Source organism: Procambarus clarkii, chromosome 4, assembly GCF_040958095.1.
Source record: "Procambarus clarkii isolate CNS0578487 chromosome 4, FALCON_Pclarkii_2.0, whole genome shotgun sequence".
Classification (NCBI taxonomy): Eukaryota; Metazoa; Arthropoda; class Malacostraca; order Decapoda; family Cambaridae; genus Procambarus; species Procambarus clarkii.
In genome coordinates, this window is record NC_091153.1 from 60,648,497 (window position 1) to 60,673,168 (window position 24,672).

Sequence of the window (24,672 nt, forward strand, 5' to 3'; positions counted from 1 at the left end):
AAAGGGGTGTTTGTTTATTTACACTTGAAAAAGTGTAAAATTGGTTGAAAAAAATAAAAAATCTCCCTTTCTATTTACGCTGCAGTACTAAAACTTGGAACAATTGCAGCCCTTTTCATATACAACTAGTCAAAAAATATTGGTTGACACTGAACAACTTTTATGAAATCATGCCCATGCCAGATGTGCGCCAGGGTGCCTCTGCTCCTGTGCCCAGTGGTGGGGGGCCCTGGCGCATCTGTGTCCTCTGCGGGTCCCCCCAGTGCGCAGCCCAGTGAGGAACCTCGTGCGCAAACCAGTCCGATGCCCAGTGCTGCGCCCGGTGCGATGCCCAGTGCTGCGCCCGGTGCGACTCCTAGTGCGAATTCACGTGCGGATTCCGGTGCAGAATCCCCTAGTGTGGAACCCTTCCTGTGATCATGGCCGCTGGGGACGTAGACCCTAAGTCACCGTTTGGATCTCACTTGGGATGACAGGGTGCGTCCAGTCCCGTGGTGTTCTTCAATTATTTGGGTGCCGCGGATTAAAGGGGGTTATTTATGGGGTGCCTGATTTGATGCCTCGGCCTTGTGCGTCTCCTGGTGTCCGAGGAGGTCCAGCTGGTTTGGAGGCTTATTGTTTGCGCTTCCCGGAGCGGGAGTTCATGGATAAATATCAATAGTACTTGTACTTGATTTGTACACTCCCTACCTTATTTTGTTACCGTGTCTGCGTTTACCCGTTATGTTTGTTTGCGTTTTTGGTTGTGCTGTACTGGTTGTACAGCACAACCAAAAGGCGATTAAGGCACGTCTGGGAATCTCTCGGACGTAGGTTCGAACCCTCATCACGACCTTTGTGGATTTGTTCATATGATGCATCACGCTATTGTGATGTCTGTGTGTACTGTCAGGCTGTTACTGCAACTAGCAGCAATATTCACGCTCGTTCTTGTCCTGCTATGGACGTTTCACCTTCAAGTATTACAACTGATATACAGATTGAGTGTTGCGTCACGCAATATATTCGACATTCTGCTTCTCAACACCCGAGGAAGGTACGGTGCCAATTTCTATGTTTCTATCGCGGGTATATCGATGAAATATACTAAATATATTTCTGTAATACACAGGATTTCACTGTTTCATATATTCTGAATTTTGTTTCGAGACGAAGATCATTAATATTACTGCACACCTCGGGAATAAATAATTCTGAAATTCAATATCAGAGTCGAGTTACAGTTATACAATTTCTCACACCGATTTGCTTGGAAATTAGTAAATGCTAAATGCATTGGAGAGACGCGACACGCAATGATTGTCAAAGCACTGTGTAAATTATGCCTTTAAGAAGGGTTCCTAATTATCTCGTACTACTCCTCTTTACCACAGTGTTCTGTTGATGCTCTCTCTGGTGAGAGTGTTCCCAGGATGCTGTCTCTAGTGAGAGTGTTCCCAGGATGCTGTCTCTAGTGAGAGTGTTCCCAGGATGCTGTCTCTAGTGAGAGTGTTCCAAGGATGCTGTCTCTAGTGAGAGTGTTCCCAGGATGCTGTCTCTAGTGAGAGTGTTCCAAGGATGCTGTCTCTAGTGAGAGTGTTCCCAGGATGCTGTCTCTAGTGAGAGTGTTCCCAGGATGCTGTCTCTAGTGAGAGTGTTCCCAGGATGCTGTCTCTAGTGAGAGTGTTCCCAGGATGCTGTCTCTAGTGAGAGTGTTCCCAGGATGCTGTCTCTAGTGAGAGTGTTCCCAGGATGCTGTCTCTAGTGAGAGTGTTCCAAGGATGCTGTCTCTAGTGAGAGTGTTCCCAGGATGCTGTCTCTAGTGAGAGTGTTCCCAGGAAGCTGTCTCTAGTGAGAGTGTTCCCAGGATGCTGTCTCTAGTGAGAGTGTTCCAAGGATGCTGTCTCTAGTGAGAGTGTTCCCAGGATGCTGTCTCTAGTGAGAGTGTTCCCAGGATGCTGTCTCTAGTAAGAGTGTTCCCAGGATGCTGTCTCTAGTGAGAGTGTTCCCAGGATGCTGTCTCTAGTGAGAGTGTTCCCAGGATGCTGTCTCTAGTGAGAGTGTTCCCAGGATGCTGTCTCTAGTGAGAGTGTTCCCAGGATGTTCTCTCTAGTGAGAGTGTTCCCAGAATGCTGTCTCTAGTGAGAGTGTTCCCAGGATGTTCTCTGTAGTGAGAGAGTGTTCCCAGAATGTTCTCTCTAGTGAGAGTTTCTGCCTGGTGCGGGAATCGAACCCGCGCCACATAATTACGAGTCCTGCGCGCTATCCACCAGGCTACCAGGCTACCAAGCCCCTGTACCAGGCTACCAGGCCCCTGTTCAACCAGTCATCAGCACAACCAGTCAGTGTGAGTGTGTCTGCGGGTCGCGGGCCTCCAGGTATACAGGTCGTGGTGTGAATATACTGGGGGAGTAGGGAGGCTTGTGTGGGCGGGGCTTGGGAATGCTAATAAGGCTAACATAATGGCATAATTTTTTCAATCGTGCAACTAACCAACCAAAGAATTGGAGTCTCTAGAGTTTTCGGTAATGTTGCATAGGTACGTAACTAATATTCTAGATGAGCGATTTTTAGCTTGGGCCAATCAGCGGCAAGCTGGAATTCTCTACCAATCAGTGCGTGTTATGCAAAATGAGAGCACTCTGGATTTGTTACTATCAGAAAACGGGATAATACTGGCTAAGTTGACGTGCAGTATTGACGCCAATACGCCAGCTGACGACATTGTGTAATATTATTGGCGAATAAATAATGCGCATCAGCTGATGACTGGTTGATGATTGGTTAATGATGACTGATTGTGTCTCCCTGTGTCTTCAAGTCTCGACGCAAGGAGAGAAAGAAAACGGAGGCTTTGCAGTTTCATGATTGATTTGTAAATGATCTGGCTCAAGAGGGAGCCGTTTTCGTGATGCAATATGCAGACATTATTAAAGTCGATTATTGATTAGATTGAATAAATAGTAGCAATACAAATACATCCTAGAACTGCTCTGGTCTGTTTAATGATTGAATTAAGTTGGTCTGGGTTCGCGCATGCGTAACGGTATCCTCGTAGCTGCGTCCCGTTACCAATATGTGGATCAACAAACATTGTAGTTAATTTAGAAAGGTTGGAAGAATTTTTCTGTGACGTTGATAGATTGTGAATTTGGTCGATGAGATTTTTCAGTGAAATGGACGCTCAACTTCACGAAGATGACGTCACGGGATCCATATGGTCAACGGTAATCGTTATTTCTATGATTAATTCATCACAAAACCTGTTTTCAATCTTAAAAATCGATTAAAATGATGTAATTTGTGTATTTGTTAGCTCGAATGGTTTGCACCATTTGTTTAGTTTGTGTATTTTTTTAGCTTGAGAAAGAATACATGGTACTTCAAAGAGTCTTCTTATACAAGACTTGAATTCATTGTAAAGAAGCCTCCCCACGTGTATACTTGCACACAGGTATACAGAGTATATATATATATACTCTGAGGAATGCCTCGTTTCCCCGTGTATAACACTGAGTCATTACAGTAGTCGTGGACTATGTTGACGACTCAACTACACATGCTGACGTTACTCCCAACAAACAAGCAGGCCACTGTAGTGCATGTTGCCTGCACCTGAGGAGAGACTATGGCCCCCTGACCCAATAATCGATGCCCTGGAGTAATTTAATCTCATTAAATATTTACAGAAATCACTGAGAAGGTAATTATGTTATTTATTAATATATATCATTGATTTTATGGATAATTGCTTTCTTTTAACCAGAACACGTTGCCTTGAGGAAGAATAAGTGAATGCCTGTAAATAGGCAACTATTTTTAAGTAATAATGAACCATGTATCCATCTTGAGTACCAAAGTTTAGCTCATTTATCTAATTTGTTGCTGGCATGGAGCCTAGTGATAGACAGAAGCCAATGATTAGTAAGAATTTGTCACGCTCTTAGATACATATATATTGTCTTCACCTGTCTTTTAATTATGTTTATGTACTTAGTTTTGTAATCTGTAACTGGGGGAATATATGAATATTGATTTATGTAACCAGGGCCGGATTTAGACTTTCGTAGGCCTTAGGCTCCTTCAAGATATGTGGGCCAGATTTAACAGCATATTCACTAATAACACGAGCTAGAAATTATTTTGCTTGCATCACTGGTCAGAATATGCTTAAATAGAATATTATAGAAAATAATCCAGTAACATATATATAAAAAATGGATTAGGTGATAAATGGAGAAAAAGTTGGTATTAATTTAATATTATCCTGCAGAAAAAGTGAAAATGAAAGTTCTTGTATTATTTATTTCGTCAGACCGCATGCACTGTCTCGTAGGCCTAGGCACTCTGCCTAACGGATAATCTGACACTGGACGTAAACGAGCATCCATATTAATTTGCATAATATAGGCTACGTAAGGGTTACGGAATAGGTAGCATATGTGCAAATTATTACAATTTTTATGTATTCTGTATATTGATAGTGGAGGTAAATTTATTGTACTAAACAAAATATATCTGTTATACGAAGATATTTATATACGTTTTTGTCGAGAATATATAATACATTCGTAAATAATAAATATATAATACATGCGTAAATAATAAATACATAATACATTCGTAAAAAATAAATATATATAATACAATATACGTAAATAACAAATATATATAATACAATATACGAAAAAAATATATATAATACAGTGTACGTAAATACATTCAGTGTATCGTGAATGCTTTACTAAGGTGTAGAATGTAGGTAGCTTATACATTATATATTGAAGGTTAATGAAAAGGAACATAAGTGATTGGTGGAGACGCAACAAGGTGTTGGATCCTTTGGCGCTAGTAACAACAGCTAAACTACTGATAATAGTACACGCCTAGGATGGCTTCTACCCCACTTTCATACGAGAGTGTTCAGGAAGAACATGTTCCAAAACCTTTTAAATGACTTGCATCACTTTTTGTGAACTTGAGCTTGCATTCCAGAGTCTCTATTTAACTATAGTCTTGAGTATATATCATTAATCTTCACTTATATTGATCATCAGTCAATATCAATGTTCATCAATCATTCTAAGTGATATTGACTATCATCATCGCCCTTACCACTGCGAACATCACTAGGGGCCTGACAGCTGAGTGGACAGCACTGCGGATTCGTAGTCCTTGGGGGGCCCGGGTTCGATCCCCGGTGAAGGAAGAAACATATGGGCAGTGTTTCTTTCAGCTTGATGCCCCTGCTTACCTAGCAGTAAATAGGTACATGGAAGTTAGACAGCTGCTACGGGCTGCTTTCTGGGGGTGTGTAACAAAAAAAAAGAGGCCTGGTCGAGGACCGGGCCGCGGGGGCGCTGAGCCCCGAAATGATCTCAACATAACCTCAAGATAGATCCTTATTATGGAAATAACTATCATTGTCATCAGAATCATCATGATGATTGTTATTAAGCAAGAGGCGAGCAGTTTACCTTGGGGAAGTGTTTCATTAGGCGCGGAAGAGGGAGTCGAACCCTCATTACTTGTAGCCGAGTCTGGAGGCTCCAGTCTCGGAACCTTTTCATTAGACCGGGGAAGATGCTCCTTTTTTTCCCTCTTCTTTTCCTATTCTGAGTATCGTCGTGCGCGTTCTTATTTGTGCCTGCAGGATGGTGCTTCAGCTTTTGGGCTCCGTCTTTCCAGCCATTGGTCGCGTAATGCAAGTTTTATCATATTTGTGGTTGTTGAATATTCTGAAATTCGGAACAAAAGTTGCAAGTAGCACGGGCTATGGTGAGCCCGTAGTGGACTTGCTATCATATTTATAGGTTAGTTATTTGTCACGCCTTTCTTCAGTCAAAGGACAATTTTATCACAATTGTATTGCGCGCGCGCGCGTGTGTGTGTGTGTGTGTGTCTGTGTGTGTGTGTGTGTACTTACCTATTTACTCACCTATTTGTGCTTGCGGGGGTTGAGCTTTGGCTCTTTGTGTGTGTGTGTGTGTGTGTGTACTCACCTATTTGTGCTTGCAGGATCGAGCATTGACTCTTGGATCCCGCCTTTCCAGCAATCGGTTGTTTACAGCAATGACTCCTGTTCCATTTCCCTATCATACCTAGTTTTAAAAGTATGAATAGTATTTGCTTCCACAACCTGTTCCCCAAGTGCATTCAATTTGTCCACTACTCTCACGCTAAAAGAAAACTTCCTAACATCTCTGTGACTCATCTGAGTTTCCAGTTTCCACCCATGTCCCCTAGTTCTGTTATTATTACGTGTGAACATTTCATCTATTTCCACTTTGTCAATTCCTCTGAGTATTTTATATGTCCCTATCATATCTCCTCTCTTCCTTCTTTTCTCTAGTGTCGTAAGGTTCAGTTCCTGCAGGCGCTCTTCATATCCCATCCCTCGTAACTCTGGGACAAGCCTCGTCGCAAACCTCTGGACCTTCTCCAGTTTCTTCATGTGTTTCTTCAGGTGGGGGCTCCATGATGGCGCGGCATACTCTAAGACGGGTCTCACGTAGGCAGTGTAAAGCGCCCTAAAAGCCTCCTCATTTAGGTTTCTGAATGAAGTTCTAATTTTCGCCAGTGTTGAGTACGCTGCTGTCGTTATCCTATTTATATGTCGCTCAGGAGTTAGATTAGGTGTCACATCCACTCCCAGGTCTCTTTCTCGAATCGTTACAGGTAGGCTGTTCCCCTTCATTGTGTACTGTCCCTTTGGTCTCCTATCACCTGATCCCATTTGCATAACTTTACATTTACTGGTGTTAAACTCCAGTAGCCATTTCCCTGACCATCTTTGCAACCTGTGTGTGTGTGTGTGTGTGTGTGTGTGTGTGTGTGTGTGTGTGTGTGTGTGTGTGTGTGTGTGTGTGTGTGTGTGTGTGTGTGTGCGTGTGTGTGTGTGTGTGTGTGTGTGAGACTTCACCCTCTCGTTCTCGTGATATTGGAATTAATTTTAAACTACTTCATTTATTGCACATTCTCAATTTCATTTGCATTTTATCTCCTTATATTTCTTACTTTGGTCACTAACTTTCCACCAGTATCGCTGTGTTCATGTAACAACTAGTATTGATAATTTGTCCTTATCTACTTTATCAATTACCCAGAGAATTTTGAAGGCAGTTATCATGTCTATGCTAACTCTTCTGTCTTCCAGGAATGTGATGTTCAAGTCCAGTACCCTCTCCTCGTAACTCATACCTATCGGCTCTGGGACTAGCCTGGATTTCTTGAGGTTATCTTGAGATGATTTCGGGGCTTTAGTGTCTCCGAGGCCCGGTCCTCGACCAGGCCTCCACCCCCAGGAAGCAGCCCGTGACAGCTGACTAACACCCAAGTACCTATTTTATTACTAGATAACAGGGGCATAGGGGTGAAAGAAACTCTGCCTATTGTTTCTCGCCGGCGCCTGGGATCGAACCCAGGACCACGGGATCACAAGTCCAGCGTGCTGTCCGCTAGGCCGACCGGCTCCCTTTGGTGGCCATACCTCTAAATTTTCTCTTAACTTCGTATTGTGTTTGATTTGATATGGACTCCAGACTGGAGCTGCATACTCCAGGATTAGTCTGACATATGTGGTATACAAAGATCTGAATGATTCCTTACACAAGTTTCTGAAGGCCGTTATGTCGGAAAATCCGACACCATTTAATAATATTACATACAGGCAGATAATATTGCTGCCATTGTATACACAAGTTAACCCATAGAAAATGTAGCTTGTAGTGGAATTTTCCGTCAATAGAAAACAGGATATCATTGCCACATACTATTATAAATTCACCAGCTATTTGTTGGGAATTATTGTTAAATTCATTAGTCATTGGACTTTTACCATCATAAAAACATCTCATATGAATTAACTTAATTATTAGTATCAAAATAGAGTAAATGTGACCCTTCTATCAGTTACTGATATCTGGACAAAGTAGGCCAGGCGTCAGTAGTGAGGAGGGAGAGGTCAGCCATTGTTGTTAAGACCAGAGTCGTGGGGCAAATTACGACTCCTATAATTTCTCTTGGACGAAGTGTTATGGAAACCAAAGGTCTTCCATCATCAACACGCTGTCATGAACCACAAGGTAAGTGTTTTTCCGAAACCCGTTTATCTAATCATTTTTGGCCATTAATGTTAGGTAGATATTGGGCGAACCGGTGAGAACACAAATGATCGACTCAAAAAAGGTAATTAAACCTTATCTGATTCATTATACAGTGTTTTCTCTGATATAGCTGTCATATATTAGGATTCTGGCCTTACAGCTAGCGCCCTTTGACAGGTCAAGAAGAGGAAGCAAGCTTGGTATATCAGTTACTGGGTGATGGAAGCAGCCTCAAATGAGGATAAATTGGTGTCTACATCCTAGTTATATCTGGTGGACTAAGCCTGCTGTATAATAAGATAAGGAACCTCTTCAATGTATACTAATATATGTAGTTTAATACTGTAGTTTGATTGGCTGCATATATATAAATTCAATATAACCCCCCCCCCTAATATGTATGGATCGATTTGTGAGATTATTGCAGAAATACAGTCCACTTAACACCATACCAATTGCTATCGAAATATATAAATTAACGTATATATAAATTCTATATAAATTCATATAAATTAAATATATATAAATCTCACAGGTCGGTGCCCACATTTCGTATGTTGGCCAACCTGGCATAACCTGAAGCTGTCTTCTGTGTGTATACTCACATATTTGTGCCTGCAGGATCGAGCTCTAGCTCTTGGATCCCGCTTTTCTAGCCGTTGATTGTCTGATGCATTGACTCCTGACCTATTTGCCGGTCACACCTGCTTTTAATGTTATGAATGGAGTTAGCCTCACACAATTTCTACAGTGTGTGTGTGTGTGTGTGTGTGTGTGTGTAATCACCTAATTGTACTTGCGGGGGTTGAGCTTTGGCTCTTTGGTCCCGCCTCTCAACTGTCAATCAACTGGTGTACAGATTCCTGAGCCTATTGGGCTCTATCATATCTACATTTGAAACTGTGTATGGAATCAGCCTCCACCACATTACTGCCTAATGCATTCCATTTGTTAACTACCCTGACACTGAAAAAATTATTTCCAACGTCTCTGTGGCTCATTTGGGTACTACGTTTCCACCTGTTTCCCCTTGTTCGTGTCCCACCCGTGCTGAAGAGTTTGTGTGTGTGTGTGTGTGTGTGTGTGTGTGTGTGTGTGTGTGTGTGTACTCACCTAGTTGTGATTGCGGGGATTGTGCTCTGACTCTTTGGTCCCGCTTCTCAACCGTCAATCAACAGGTGTACAGATTCCTGAGTCTATCGGGCTCTATCATATCTACACTTGAAACTGTGAGTGTGTGTATGTGTGTACTCACCTATTTGTGTTTGCGGGGGTTGAGCTCTGGCTCTTTGGTCCCGCCTCTCAACCGTCAATCAACAGGTGTACAGATTCCTGAGCCTATCGGGCTCTATCATATCTACACTTGAAACTGTGTATGGAGTCAGCCTCCACCACATCTCTTCCTAATGCATTCCATTTGTCCACCACTCTGACACTAAAAAAGTTCTTTCTAATATCTCTGTGGCTCATTTGGGCACTCAGTTTCCACCTGTGTCCCCTTGTACGTGTTCCCCTTGTGTTAAATAGACTGTCTTTATGTACCCTATCAATTCCCTTCAGAATCTTGAATGTGGTGATCATGTCCCCCTTAACTCTTCTGTCTTCCAGCGAAGTGAGGTTTAATTCCCGTAGTCTCTCCTCGTAGCTCATACCTCTCAGCTCGGGTACTAGTCTGGTGGCAAACCTTTGAACCTTTTCCAGTTTAGTTTTATCCTTGACTAGATATGGACTCCATGCTGGGGCTGCATACTCCAGGATTGGCCTGACATATGTGGTATACAAAGTTCTGAATGATTCTTTACACAAGTTTCTGAATGCCGTTCGTATGTTGGCCAGCCTGGCATATGCCGCTGATGTTATCCGCTTGATATGTGCTGCAGGAGACAGGTCTGGCGTGATATCAACCCCCAAGTCCTTTTCCTTCTCTGACTCCTGAAGAATTTCCTCTCCCAGATGATTCCTTGTATCTGGCCTCCAGCCCCCTACACCTATCTTCATTACATCACATTTGGTTGGGTTAAACTCTAACAACCATTTGTTCGACCATTCCTTCAGCTTGTCTAGGTCTTCTTGAAGCCTCAAACAGTCCTCTTCTGTTTTAATCCTTCTCATAATTTTAGCATCGTCTGCAAACATTGAGAGAAATGAATCGATACCCTCTGGGAGATCATTTACATATATCAAAAACAAGATAGGACCGAGTACAGAGCCCTGTGGGACTCCACTGGTGGCTTCACGCCAATCGGAGGTCTCACCCCTCACCGTAACTCTCTGCTTCCTATTGCTCAGGTATTCCCTTATCCACTGGAGCACCTTACCAGCTACACCTGCCTGTCTCTCCAGCTTATGTACCAGCCTCTTATGCGGTACTTTGTCAAAGGTTTTCCGACAATCCAAGAAAATGGTGTCTCTGTCTGTTTCTTTACGTGTTTGTCTGAGTCTCTCTCTCTCTCTGTCTGTAGTTAGTGTGTGTGTGTGTACTCACCTAGTTGTATTCACATAGTTATGGTTGCGGGGGTTGAGCTTTGGCTCTTTGGTCCCGCCTCTCAACCGTCAGTCAACTAATGTACAGATTCCTGAGACTACTGGGCTCTGTCAAATCTACATTTGAAACTGTGTATGGAGTCAGCCTCCACCACATCACTGTCTAACGCATTCTATCTGTTAACTACTCTGACACTGAAAAAGTTCTTTCTAACGTCCCTGTGGCTCATTTGGGTACTCAGTTTCCACCTGTGTCCCCTTGTTCGCGTAACATCCGTGTTAAACAGTTTATCTTTATCTACCCTGTCAATTCCTGAGAATTTTGTAGGTAGTGATCATGTCTCCCCTTACTCTTCTGTCTTCTAGTGTCGTGAGGTGCATTTTTCGCAGCCTTTCTTAGTAACTCATAACTCTTAGTTCTGGGACTAGCCTAGTGGAATATCTCTGAACTTTTTCAAGCTTCGCCTTGTGCTTGACAAGGTACGGGCTCCATGCTGGGGCCGCATACTCCAGGATTGGTCTTACATATGTGGTATTCAAAGTTCTGAATGATTCCTTACACAGGTTCCTGAAGGCAGTTCTGATGTTAGTCAGCCTCGCATATGCCGCAGATGTTATTCTTTTGATGTGGGCTTCAGGAGACAGGATTGGTGTGGTATAAACTCCTAGACCCTTCTCTCTGTCCGTTTCATTAAGGACTACTTCTCCCATTATGTATCCTGTGTCTGGCCTGCTGTTTCCACTGCCTAGTTTCATTACCTTACATTTACTCAGGTTGAATTTTAGTAGCTATTTGTTAGCCCATTCATGCAGTCTGTCTAGGTCATCTAGTAGTCTCATACTGTCTTCCTCCGTCTTAAACCTCCTCATAATTTTTGCATCATCAGCAAACAATGAGAGGAATGATTCTATACCATCTGGAAGATCATTTACACATACAAGAAACAGTATGGGTCCAAGGACTGAACCCTTCGGGACCCCACTGGTGACGTCTCGCCAATCTGAGATCTCACCCCGCACAGTGACTCGCTGCCTTCTGTTATTTAGGTACTCCCTTATCCAATGGAGTACCTTCCCTTTCACTCCTGCCTGCGTATTCAGCTTTCGCACTAGTCTCTGGTGTGGCACTGTGTCAAACGCTTTCTGGCAATCCAATAATATGCAGTCTACCCACCCCTCTCTTTCTTGTCTGAGTTTTGTTGCCTGATCGTAGAATTCAAATAATCCTGTGAGGCATGACTTGCCATCCCTGAAACCATGTTGGTGTTGTGACACAAAGTTCCTTCGCTCCAGATGATCGACTAGCTTTTTTCGCACAATTTTCTCCATTAGCTTGCATGGTATGCAAGTTAGGGATACTGGCCTGTAGTTCAATACCTCCTGTCTATCCCCCTTCTTGTTTATCGGGACTATGTTTGCCGCCTTCCAAATTTTTGGCAGTTCACCTGTTACCAGTGATTAGTTATACACCATGGAATGTGGCAAGCACAGTGCTTCTGCTCCTTCCTTTAGTATCCATGGTGATATTCCATCTGGGCCTATATTCTTTGTCACATCCAACTGTAGCAAAAGCTTCCTTACATCTTCACTGGTAATCTCAAATTCCTCTAGTGGTGCCTGGTTAATTATTCCTTTTCTTATCTCTGGAACTTCTCCTTGCTCTAATGTGAAGACCTCCTGGAATTTCATATTAAGTTCCTCACACACTTCTTTGTAGTTTGTAGTGAATCTGTCTGCCCCTATCCTCAGTTTCATTACCTGTTTCTTCACTGTTGTCTTTCGCCTGATGTGGCTGTGCAGCTGTGCAGTGTGTGTGTGTGTGTGTGTGTGTGTGTGTGTGTGTGTGTGTGTGTGTGTGTGTGTGCGTGTGTGTGTGTGTGTGTGTGTGTGTGTGTGTGTGTGTGTGTGTGTGTGCTTATCCACCCGTGTCCTTGTAAGTCTTGCCTGTGGCACACTCTCCTCCACAACAGCCGTGTGAGACACCGTGCACATAAACAAACGTCGCATTACAATTCTTCGAAGAATTAAGCCGCGAGGGAATCAACAGTTCGAATTTTGAATAAACACGGCGCCCTCTGGGACTCGAATCCAGCCACTTCCTAAAAAACTTTCAAGCTTTAAATTTCCGGTGATTTTACCTAACCAGAAGCGTTAAATTTCGAACCAACGCAACTCGTCCATCCCATCAAGGTTGATGGTCATTTGTACATTTTATAACACCGGAAAACTAGACCAAAAACAATACCAATCATCAGCCCAGAGAATCAGAGAACGACCGTGTTACCTAATATATCATTATACATATTATAATAATATTATATTATTATTTTGTATAATATAACATACAAAAATATAATCGAATGTAAATTAAGTCGCTATCTACAATCATTTGAGTCTTGCATTGACTATAAAATCAATTACTGTTCTTTTCCCTATTAATGGTAGGCTAATTTATCATTCCTGCAGGTAAATGCGAATCAACTGCTGGTAATTAGTATGATGTTGACCCACAAACCGATCCATAACAATTGGAGCGAGAAGACTGAAGCTTTTGTCTTGCAAGGTAATCGTTCTTCACAGAGCGCCACGGCTCGGCGAAGTGTTACTTGTAAAGTAACAAATAAAGGCTTGGAAAAGTGTTACTTGGACAGGCTGGGTAGGAGGGGGGGGGTGACCAGGAAAATAAATGATGGATTGGTTGTGGTTGTTGGTTATCTTATGCTGGGGAGTGAGCCCGAGACCAGGAACTGGAGTTTGGCTATTACGGGTCCAAGAGGCACTACGAAGAGACCGGTAAACTTGTTTCCCTGGGGGTGGATTAGTTAGTAGCTGGTTGAATAGTTGGATGGAATGATGCTTAGTTTGATGGATAGCTGGTTGATGGAGTAGTGGGATGGATGGCTGTGAAGCTGGGTAGTGAGCTGACTCAGTGATATTTATCATAATATTAGGTAGGTAGGTAGCTTGGTTGGCGATAAGTTGATTACTTGCCTTAGTTGAGTGGTTATTTGGTTGAGTGGGTGATTGGTTGCTGGCTTTGGTGGACTAGATGGTTGCTTGGAGGGTCGGTTGATTGGAGGTGTTGGTGGCTTGCTTGATATAGAGGAGAAGTGTAAGATATTTGTTTAATTTATTGTTTGCACTGCTGATTGCTTCTTAAAGGGTTGAAACTTAGAGAGAGAGAGAGAGAGAGAGAGATTGCGAAGCAAGTTTTAAAATATCAGGAATATTAGAGTTTGCATTCAGCCGTCATTTGCCATTTTTTCTGAGACAAGTGTTGACATTAAACATATTTTAAGAGTGAGAACTGATTTTACTTATGCTGTCAGGATTTCCTCTCACACTTGTGTTATGCTTCTCTCCCCTTCTCCAGCATCCCCTCTTATGCTGTCAAGATTCTGTTTTGTTATTGTGCTGCTAGATTTTCAATCACCTTATCTCCGTACCCATTTTCTCATCTTTCTTAAATCGTCTTATTTTTTTTTTGTCCTGTGTTCCCCATTTTGTTAATTTTGTTTTGTATATGTACGCGTTCGTGTGTGTGCATTCGTGGTTGCGTGTGGCAAGACTGGGATAATGTGTGTTCGTGTGGGCACAATGTGTGGGCTTAACGTGTGGGCTCAACGTGTTGGCTCAACGTGTGGGCTCAACGTTTCGGCTAAACGTTTGGGCTCAAAGTGTGGGCTCAACGTGTGGGCTCAACGTTTCGGCTAAACGTTTGGGCTCAACGTGTGGGCTCAACGTGTGGACTCAACGTGTGGGCTCAACGTATGCTTGGAGGACCGAACAAACCTGTAAAGCTGTGTTGGCGGCTTTTTGTTTTTTGACAACATATTTTGGGGTCGGGTGTAAAGTGGCTTTAGGATGCCTGGGACGATGCGTATGAGGGAGCAGGCAAGGAGCATGAGAAGAAGGGGAAGTGAGGGGAGGTGTGAGGGTGAGATGTTGACAATATAGAGAGATTGAGGAGGAGAGTTACCCCCTATAAAGCTTCTTGTTTCCTGTAAGTGCTGTTACGGGATCACCATAGCCCGTGCTACTTGGAACTTTTGTTCCGAATAGCTGAATCTAAAACAGCGACAACAACATGTGTTGCCTATTTGCACTAACATGCCGGTCATGCAGACTCTTCCCATTTTGTCCAAAATTGGCTTAAACACCAATTTTATTCCGTTAGAATTGTAATGTTTTATGGCGCTTTGCATTGTTTGGTTAACATTTTTTTTGGCAGTATATGTTAAACAAAAAATTGCAGATCCAAGACTTGGAGATCGATGACGAAATGTGATAATCTTTGTCATGTGTGTAAGCAGTCACGTGACTGAATTTAGTTGGTTAAAATAGGCAATAGCGCCGTTGCTAATCGGAGAAGAGTTTTCGCGTCACTCAGGAAGCCAGGATTGGCTTCGTAGGGGTCCCTTCCACAGCTAAGGAGAGTCTGGTGTTGGCGTGTTGTTTAGAGAGTTAGTCGACTAAGGCGCGTCTGGGATCTTAGGTTCGAACCCTCATCACGGCCCTTGTGGATTTGTTCATCTGATATAGCACGCTATTGGGATTTCTGTGTGTATTAGGGAGAGTGTTTCAGGGGTTTGAGGGCGTGTGAATCAGGTCGACCAACATCGTTATGTCCACAGTCTTGGAAAGGACTTCTTCGGTGATACAATCTACTGTGACGCTGCATTTTGGATAAGGAAGAATCATGAAGAGTAATGGTGCCACTCAGGTACGCTACACACACACACACACACACACACACACACACACACACACACACACACACACACACACACACACACACACACACACACACACACACACACACACACACACACATACACACACACACACACACACACACAGACACACACACACACACACACTAATAGGAAAGAGTGGAATGATAAGGACAAAGCGGCAGTGAATGAAATACTGAAGGCACTAGACATGAAAGGGGCTGAGCATAACATTGAGAAGGTTTTCAGGTTAGGCTGGTACAAAAAATACCGAGACCGTGTGTTGAAGATAGTGCTTGCAAACGAGAACACAAAGGACACGATTCTAACAAAGAAAAGCCACCTGCAACATGTGGGAGAATTAAAAAAAGTATTCCTCCAGAGGGACACGACGAGGGAGGAGAGGGTCATGGCGGCAGAAGGAAGGAAGAAGCGCAGGGCGAGAGGGGAAAACCAGGAAACCACAGCTCCCAACACATCACCCCCAGAGGCGAGGGGGGAACCCACAACCAGCTGCCCAGTAACACCAGCGAGGAGAGCAACCCCACCACCCTCCTCTGTATAGAAAACCCCCCTTTCCTTCCTGTCCTCCCGCCCCTTTCACCCCATACCCTCCCTGTCCCTCCCCCTTCACTTGACCCCCCACCCCTCATCCCAGTATCCTCTGCAACCCTGGTATCCACCTCACAAATCCTCACACCCATGGCACAGCTTCCTCCACCAGCAGAACACTCACCAAGGAGGAAATTTGAGAAGGAACAGAAGAAAGTGAGCTTCAAGGCAATGTACACTAACATAGATGGAATTACAAATAAAGCAAATGAACTTGGAGAATGGGTACTAGAGGAAAACCCAGACATAATAGCCCTCACAGAAACAAAGCTGACGAAAACAATAACAAATGCAGTGTTCCCACAGGACTATTATGTTATGAGGAAAGAGAGAGAAGGAAGAGGTGGTGGTGGTGGTGTAGCCCTGCTGGTAAGAAAAGGCTGGGATTTTGAGGAGTTGGTTGTTCAGGGATGTGAAGGTTTCAATGACTACATAATAGGAACAATAACAACTGGAGGGCAAAAAATTATAGTCGTAGTCATATATAATCCACCACCAAATGACAGAAGATCCAGACAGAAATATGATAGAAACAATATGGCCACGATTAACATAATAGAGAGACCAGCTTCTGTTGCTAGCAGGAATGGATCTGGACTACTAATTATGGGAGACTTCAACCATGTGAAGATAGATTGGGAGAACAGAGACCCGCATGGAGGACCAGAAACATGGAGAGCTAAGCTGCTGGACGTGGCAACAAGAAACTTTCTAGGCCAGCACATCAAGGATCCAACAAGAATGAGAGAAGAGGATGAACCAGCAATGCTTGATCTGATATTTACCCTAAATGGGTAGGATATAAGGGAAGTCAAGATGGAAGCACCCTTGGGAATGAGTGATCACAGTGTATTGAACATTGAGTACCTGGTAGAGCTAGGAATTATCCCCCCGCGAAAAAGAACTAGGAAACAAAAGGCTGGCATACCGAAAGGGAAATTATGAGGAGATGAGAAGCTTCCTATGGGAAATACCTTAGGACACAGACCTCAGAGCTAAGTCTGTACAAGATATGATGGACTATGTCACCCAAAAGTGTCAGGAGGCAGTAAGCAGATACATCCCGGCCCAAAAGGAAAAATCCGAGAAGCAAAAGAAGAATCCAGGGTATGATAGGGCATGTATGGAAGCAGAGAAACTGAACAAAGGGGCGTGGAGGAACTTTCGGAATAACAGAATACCAGAAAGCAGAAAGAGATACCAGAGAATCAGGAATGAGTATGTCAGGGTGAGAAGAGAAGCAGAGAAAAGTTATGAAAATGATATAGCAAACAAAGCCAAGCCCGAACCAAAGTTACTCCACAGTCATATCAGAAGGAAAACAACAGTGAAAGAACAGGTAGTGAAACTTTGAACAGGCGAGGACAGGTATACAGAGAATGACAAAGAGGTGTGCGATGAACTCAACAAGAGGTTCCAAGAGGTCTTCACAACAGAACAAGGTGAGGTCAAGAGATACCTGCTGGATCTGGATGTTAGAAAGGCTGTTGGTCCAGACGGGATCTCGCCATGGGTACTGAAAGAATGTGCAGAGGCACTTTGCTTGCCACTCTCCATGGTGTATAGTAAGTCACTGGAGACGGGAGACCTACCAGAAATATGGAAGACGGCGAATGTAGTCCCAATATACAAAAAGGGCGACAGGCAAGAGCCACTGAACTACAAGCCAGTGTCCATGACTTGTATACCATGCAAGGTGATGGAGAATATCGTGAGAAAAAAACTGGTAGCACATCTGGAGAGAAGGGACTTCGTGACAAATCGCCAACATGGGTTCAGGGAGGGTAAATCCTGCCTGACTGGCTTAATAAAATTCTACGACTAGGTGACACAGATTAAGCAAGAAAGAGAGGGCTGGGCGGACTGCATTTTCTTGGATTGTCGGAAAGCCTTTGACACAGTACCGCATAAGAGGCTGGTACATAAGCTGGAGAGACAGGCAGGTGTAGCTGGTAAGGTGCTCCAGTGGATAAGGGAGTACCTAAGCAATAGGAAGCAGAGAGTTACGGTGAGGGGTGAGACCTCCGATTGGCATGAAGTCACTAGTGGAGTCCCACATGGCTCTGTACTCGGACCTATCCTGTTTCTGATATATGTAAATGATCTCCCGGAGGGTATAGATTCATTTCTCTCAATTTTTGCGGACGATGCCAAAATTATGAGAAGGATTAAGACAGAAGAGGACTGTTTGAGGCTTCAAGAAGACCTAGACAAACTGAAGGAATGGTCGAACAAATGGTTGTTAGAGTTTAACCCAGGCAAATGTAATGTAATGAAGATAGGTGTAGGGAGCAGGAGGTCAAATACAAGGTATCATCTGGGATAGGAAATTATTCAGGAGTCAGAGAAAGAAAAAGACTTGGGAGTTGATATCACGCCAGACCTGTCTCCTGTAGCCCTTATCAAGAGGATAACATCAGCGGCATATGCCAGGCTGGCCAACATACGAACAGCATTCAGAAACTTGAGTAAAGAATCATTCAGAACTTTGTATACCACATATGTCAGGCCAATCCTGGCGTATGCAGCCCCAGCATGAAGTCCATATATAGTCAAGGATAAGACTAAACTGGAAAAGGTTCAAAGGTTTGCCACCAGACTAGTACCCGAGCTGAGAGGTATGAGCTACGAGGAGAGACTACGGGAATTAAACCTCACTTCGCTGGAAGACTGAAGAGTTAGGGGGGACATGATCACCACATTCAAGATTCTCAAGGGAATTGATAGGGTAGATAAAGACAGGCTATTTAACACAAGGGGCACACATACTTGGGGACACAGGTGGAAACTGAGCGACCAAATGAGCCACAGAGATATTAGAAAGAACATTTTTAGTGTCAAAGTGGTTGACAAATGGAATGCATTAGGAGGTGATGTGGTGGAGGCTGACTCCATACACAGTTTAAAGTGTAGATATGATAGAGCCCAATTGGCTCAGGAATCGGTACACCTGTTGATTGACGGTTGAGAGGCGGGACCAAAGAGCCAGAGCTCAACCCCCGCAAACACAACTGGGTGAGTACACACACACACACGCACACACACACACACACACACACACACACACACACACACACACACACACACACACACACACACACACACACACACACATCTGTACACCAGTTGATTGACGGTTGAGAGGCGGGACCAAAGAGCCAGAGCTCAACCCCCGCAAGCACAATTAGGTGAGTACAATTAGGTGAGTACACACTGGAATATGCAGCACCAGCCTGGAGTCCATACCTAGTTAAACACAAGATAAAGTTATAGAGAAGATTCAGCGGCATGCCACCAGGCTCGTCCCGGAACTGAGAGGAATGAGCTACGAGGAAAGGCTAAAAAAGTTGAACCTCACGTCCCTGGAAAACAGAAGAGTAACGGGAGACATGATAACTACCTACAAAATTCTCAGTGGAATTGACAGGGAATTTCAATAGAATTGAAATAGGAATTTTCTTAACTACTTAAGCATATTAATACATCTTCGGCAGGACAAAGACAAACTCTTCAGCACGGTAGAACACGAACAAGGGGACACAGGTGGAAACTTAGTACCCAGATGAGCCACAGAGACATTAGGAATTTTTTTTTCAATGTCAGAGTAGTTATTAAATGGAATGCACTAGGAAGTGATGTGGTGGAGGCTGATTCCATACACAGTTTCAAATATAGGTATGATAGAGCCCAGTAGGCTCAGGAATCTGTACACCAGTTGATTGACGGTTGAGAGGCGGAACCAAAGAGACAAAGTTCAACCCCGCAAGGACAACTAGGTGAGTACACACACACACACACACACACACATATTCCCAGATTGTAGGATCCTCCAAGAGGACTTGAACAGGTTGCAGAGATGGTCAGAGAAATGGCTACTGGAATTCAACACGAGCAAATGTCAAGTTTTGGAAATGGGACTAGGTGATTAGAGACCAAACGGACAGTACACAATGAAGTGGGACTGCCTACCTGTGACGACGCGAGAAAGAGACCTGGGCGTGGACGTAACACCTAATCTATCTCCTGAAGACCATATAAATAGGATAACGACAGCAGCGTACTCTACACTGGCAAAAGTTAGAACATCATTCAGAAACCTAAGTAAGGAGGCATTTAGGGCGCTTTACACAGCCTACGTGAGGCCAGTCTTAGAGTATGCCGCCTCATCATAGAGTCCACATCTGAAGAAACGTATAAGGAAACTGGAAAAGGTTCAGAAGTTTGCAACGAGACTCGTCCCAGCGTTACAAGGGATGGGGTATGAAGAGCGCCTGAAGGAACTGAGCCTTACGACACTAGAAAAAAAGAAGGGAGGAGGTGGATATGGTAGGAACGTATAACATACTCTGGGGGATTGAGAGAGTGGACATAGACGAAATGTTCACACGGAATAGTAACAGAACGAGGGGACATGGGTGGATGCTGGAAACTCAGATGAGTCACATAGATGTTAGGAAGTTTTCTTTTAGAGTGAGAGTAGTGGAAAAATGGAATGCACTTAAGGAACAGGTTGTGGAAGCAAATTTTATTCATAATTTTAAAACCAGGTATGATAGGGAAATAGGACCGGAGTCATTGCTGTAAACAACCGATGGCTCGAAAGGCGGGATCCAAGAGTCAATGCTCGATCCTGCAGACACAAATAGGTGAGTACACAAACACGCACACACACATGCACATAATAGGGGGCCTAATAACCGAGTGGACAGCGCTCTGGACTCGTAATCCTAGGGTCCGGGTTCGATCCCCGGTGATGGCAAAAACAAAATAGGCAGAGTTTCTTTCACCGTGATGCCCGTGTTACCTAGCAGTAAATAGGTACCTTGGAGTTAGACAGCTATTGCGGGCTGCTTCCTGGATGTGTTTGGGGAAAAAATAAATAAATTAGTTAGTAGTTAGTAACAGTTGATTGATTGACAGTTGAGAGTCGGACCGAAAGAGCAGAGCTCAAGCCCCGTAATCACAACTAGGTGAATACACACACACACACACACATTGCCAGCAGTCTCACCCCCAGGTACCTATTTACTGCTTGGGGGACCCGAGGAAACAGGCGAACCAAACTGTCCATTTGTTTCTGCCTCGACCGGAAGTCGAACCCGGGCTCGTTAACTGCGATTCCCGAGCGCGCTCTAGATGGGGTACCCAGCTTATCCCGGGTCTCTCCTACCCTCCTCTATCCCCTATTATCTATCATCCCATATTCTCCACCTTTTTTTTTTTTTACTTTCTCCGCATTTCCTCCCCTCTCCACCTTTTCTCCGCTCTCCTTCCCTATCCCCCTCTCTCACCTTTCCACGCGCCTCTCTCACCTCTCCTCCTCTCTCCTCACTCCTTCCCCTTTCTCCCCACTCTTTCCCCCTCTCTCCCCACTCCTTCCCCTCTCTCCCCTGGCTCCTTAATCCCTCTTGCCAGGTCCACAATGAACTCACTTCATCGTTTTCGAGGAAACTATGAAAGTACGGCCGGATTAAGCAGCAAAATTTCATAAAGGAAAACATGCTTGATTTTAGTTCAATCTTATACAAATTCGCAGGGAAGGGGGGATACATAAGATACAAATAAATCTTAACGCATGGCACTTGGGCAGACCCGACTGGTCTCTGAGACTCGAAAACCATCGCCTCTTGTTTCATGGGTGAAAGTTGGGTGAGGCTAGCCCCTAGCGTCGGTCCTCCGACATTGGGCAGACACGCAGAAACTCCTTGATAGATATAGATAGATATATGATGGTTGCTAGCTAAGAGAATAACACGTACATCAAGTCAGTGGCGATGCACAATAAATTTTCCTTGTTCAACAAATTTAAATTTAGCATGAAGTTCCTGGTATATAAACCTGTCAGAGTAGTGGTGTAACTGGGGTGTGCATCGCCCTCTGCCAGGAGGGGTGTGTAGGGTAGCTAGGGTGTGCTTCCCTCACCCCAGCTGCACCCTGGTTGAGGGGGATCTGCAACCCATCACCTCTATGAGGTGAGGGTGTTGGATATTTCCATTTCCAACACCGAATACAACACTGTTGCATTCTCATTACTTATTACTAACTATACTAATTATTGTAGTAAGTAAAATTAACAACACGTAGAATTCTCATGTACTAATAATTCCATCTGTACAGTAGGCTAGAATTCTCACGTCACCTGACGCCAGTATTGCATCAGATTTCCTTACAGTAAACACATTATATCCAATGTATGTGAGAATTAAATTCGATTCTCTATAACTAAGGCATTCTGTATGATAACTAATTGCAGATGAATTGACCTCCAACTAAAAGCCGAATAGAGCGTTGGAGTCATAACGTTTATCTCGTAATAATGCTAACGTTACCAGTGAATGCCATGGGGAGACATTAATTCCTCTCCCTTATATATTTACTATTCTTAAAGTGGTAAATAATAATAATTTCCTCCTCTAAATAATAAACCCGTCCAGTCTTCAACGTTTCAAGCGTAAATGCGAAAAATATTAATGTTCGTGACATAATTTGTTTTATGAACGCACGACGCGGCGTGGGTTGAAGAGGACCAACTCAGTACACGTGGAGAGCCGCTCAGAGGCAGACCTGCGCATACCGTACTCACAAGGAGACGCCATTGTCCAGCCATTTGGGCAGACGTTATCCATCCTCAGATGAAAGTCGCCACTGTGAGGCGTGAATAACCTTGCAGATAATATCTTCAGCTAGTGTTGGTGTCAAATAAGGAGCCTTTTAACCTGGTTCTTGACGACACGTGACCAGCCAGCGAAGCGCGCCACTATCCAGGATAGGCCTAGCTGGAGCCTGGGGACGCGAAGCACGGCAATCTTAAAACTTATACAGTGCACCACAGCTAAGTATATTCCTTTATGTGATGCATCGGGTAAAGAGTTTAGTAGTAGCTGGGTGATTGACCGTTATGACGCACGATAACATCTAATAACAGGTGATTAAATTTTGTCACCTGTAACTCTCAATTTCTTGAATATATAGATTCAGTAGTTAAATTAGTTGCTACTGTAAATATTTGTCTTGCAGCACGAGAGAAGAATTCTCCATGCCGCCTTCTCCCATGTTAATCCGTCTCATTCGTCAGCCGACCGAGTCCAGAGAATAAGAGGAACTTCCATGTCTTGTCTAAAGGAATCGTCATTAAGCTAAGATTTATTTTCTTTCATGATTCTATTGCAATTTCTTATGTGCAGAATTCCTCAGGATTAATATGTGGTTTACTGTAACTCTCATTACTATGCTCATAATCTATGTTCCTATTTATGGTAATGATATCAGTTTCAGTATAATTTTTATAGGATTAGATTATTATTAATTGAATTAGTGAACGAACCACACTAATTCCTGGACGTACTTACCTCCAGTAATAACCCCCCAATGTAGGTGCTTGAGGGTTTGATTCATTTAATTATACAGCCCATTAATTATTTCTATGATCATATTTTCTAGTATTTTATCCATAGTTACTGGTTTCATCTAGGAATTATCTAATGACCAGAAATTCTCAGTTTCCCTCTTTACTATAAAAGCGGGTGGTCCTTCGTAATTTAATTTACTACATTAATATTTTAAATAATCAGATTCAAGCCTCAAATATCCCACATTATGGTCCTTATCGAACCGGATATGCATTAAATTTATAATTAAAATATTAACCATTAATAACTAATCCTTGTGTGATAGAAGCTAGACTAACTATTTAATTAATTGTGTCAACTAACATTGTAACACATCAGTTAGTCTAGATCACACTAACAGCCACCTTATACATTGCTTTAGTGGGTCATAGCCAATTACCCACAACACTTAGACCTATACCTCACACCGAGGTGAGAATCTTTAGGTCACCAGGAGCAACAGCTCATAACTTTTACAATAACCCCACCCTAACACCTGCGTTAGAGTGGCCTCACCATCTAACCATTATATACTTAGGTGGTAATGACATCCACCCCACTCGTCATCCAGCCGAGGTGATCAAACACCTCAAAGCCATAATTTCTTCTTTCAAGCTCATCAGTGAATCAGTAGTATTCACATTAGTGGAACCTCGCCAACCAAGACAAGATAATCGTTGGGGAGTAACCCCAGAATACTACCTGAGAGCTGCGAAGTACATAAATTTCAGGCTGAAAAAACGAGTGAGATTGGATGCCACATATATCCAATTTACAGCCAGACCTTACAGACAGAACCTGACCAGAGATGGTGTACACTTGTCAGTGGAATCTAGGTTGCATGTGGTTGACAAGTTAATTAACACCATCAACCATCACAAACGGCTGTGGCTAGCAAGCCAAACTTAACTGTACATAATTGTTCACCTGTGTGTGCAAGAGCACTCTTATAAAACAAAAAACCCAAAAATACAGCACAACTATATTCACCTTACTGCACCACAATAATCTTTACCCATGTTATTAGGTAGAATTTAGGCTGAGATTGTGCTGAATTTGGTACAAGCCCAGACTAAATAATTTTATAGTTCTTAGTTAGGAATTATTACGACTAGATCTAAACTAGTCAGTGTTGTATGTATTATATTATTTGTGCTGACCCTATACAGGGTGGGATTAATTTTGAGATAACTCTGAATTATTTTGTGTATCATGTTTTGTGTATTGCTGGATTATCTCCATTAACTCTGATGGTGATATGGATGAGCTAACCGGACGAGAACTAATGGTGAAGTTCAGACAGTGCACAAAATATCTAGCTATTTGTTGTTAGGTAGGTAGTGTTATGATCTCAGCCTACAGGAGAAACGA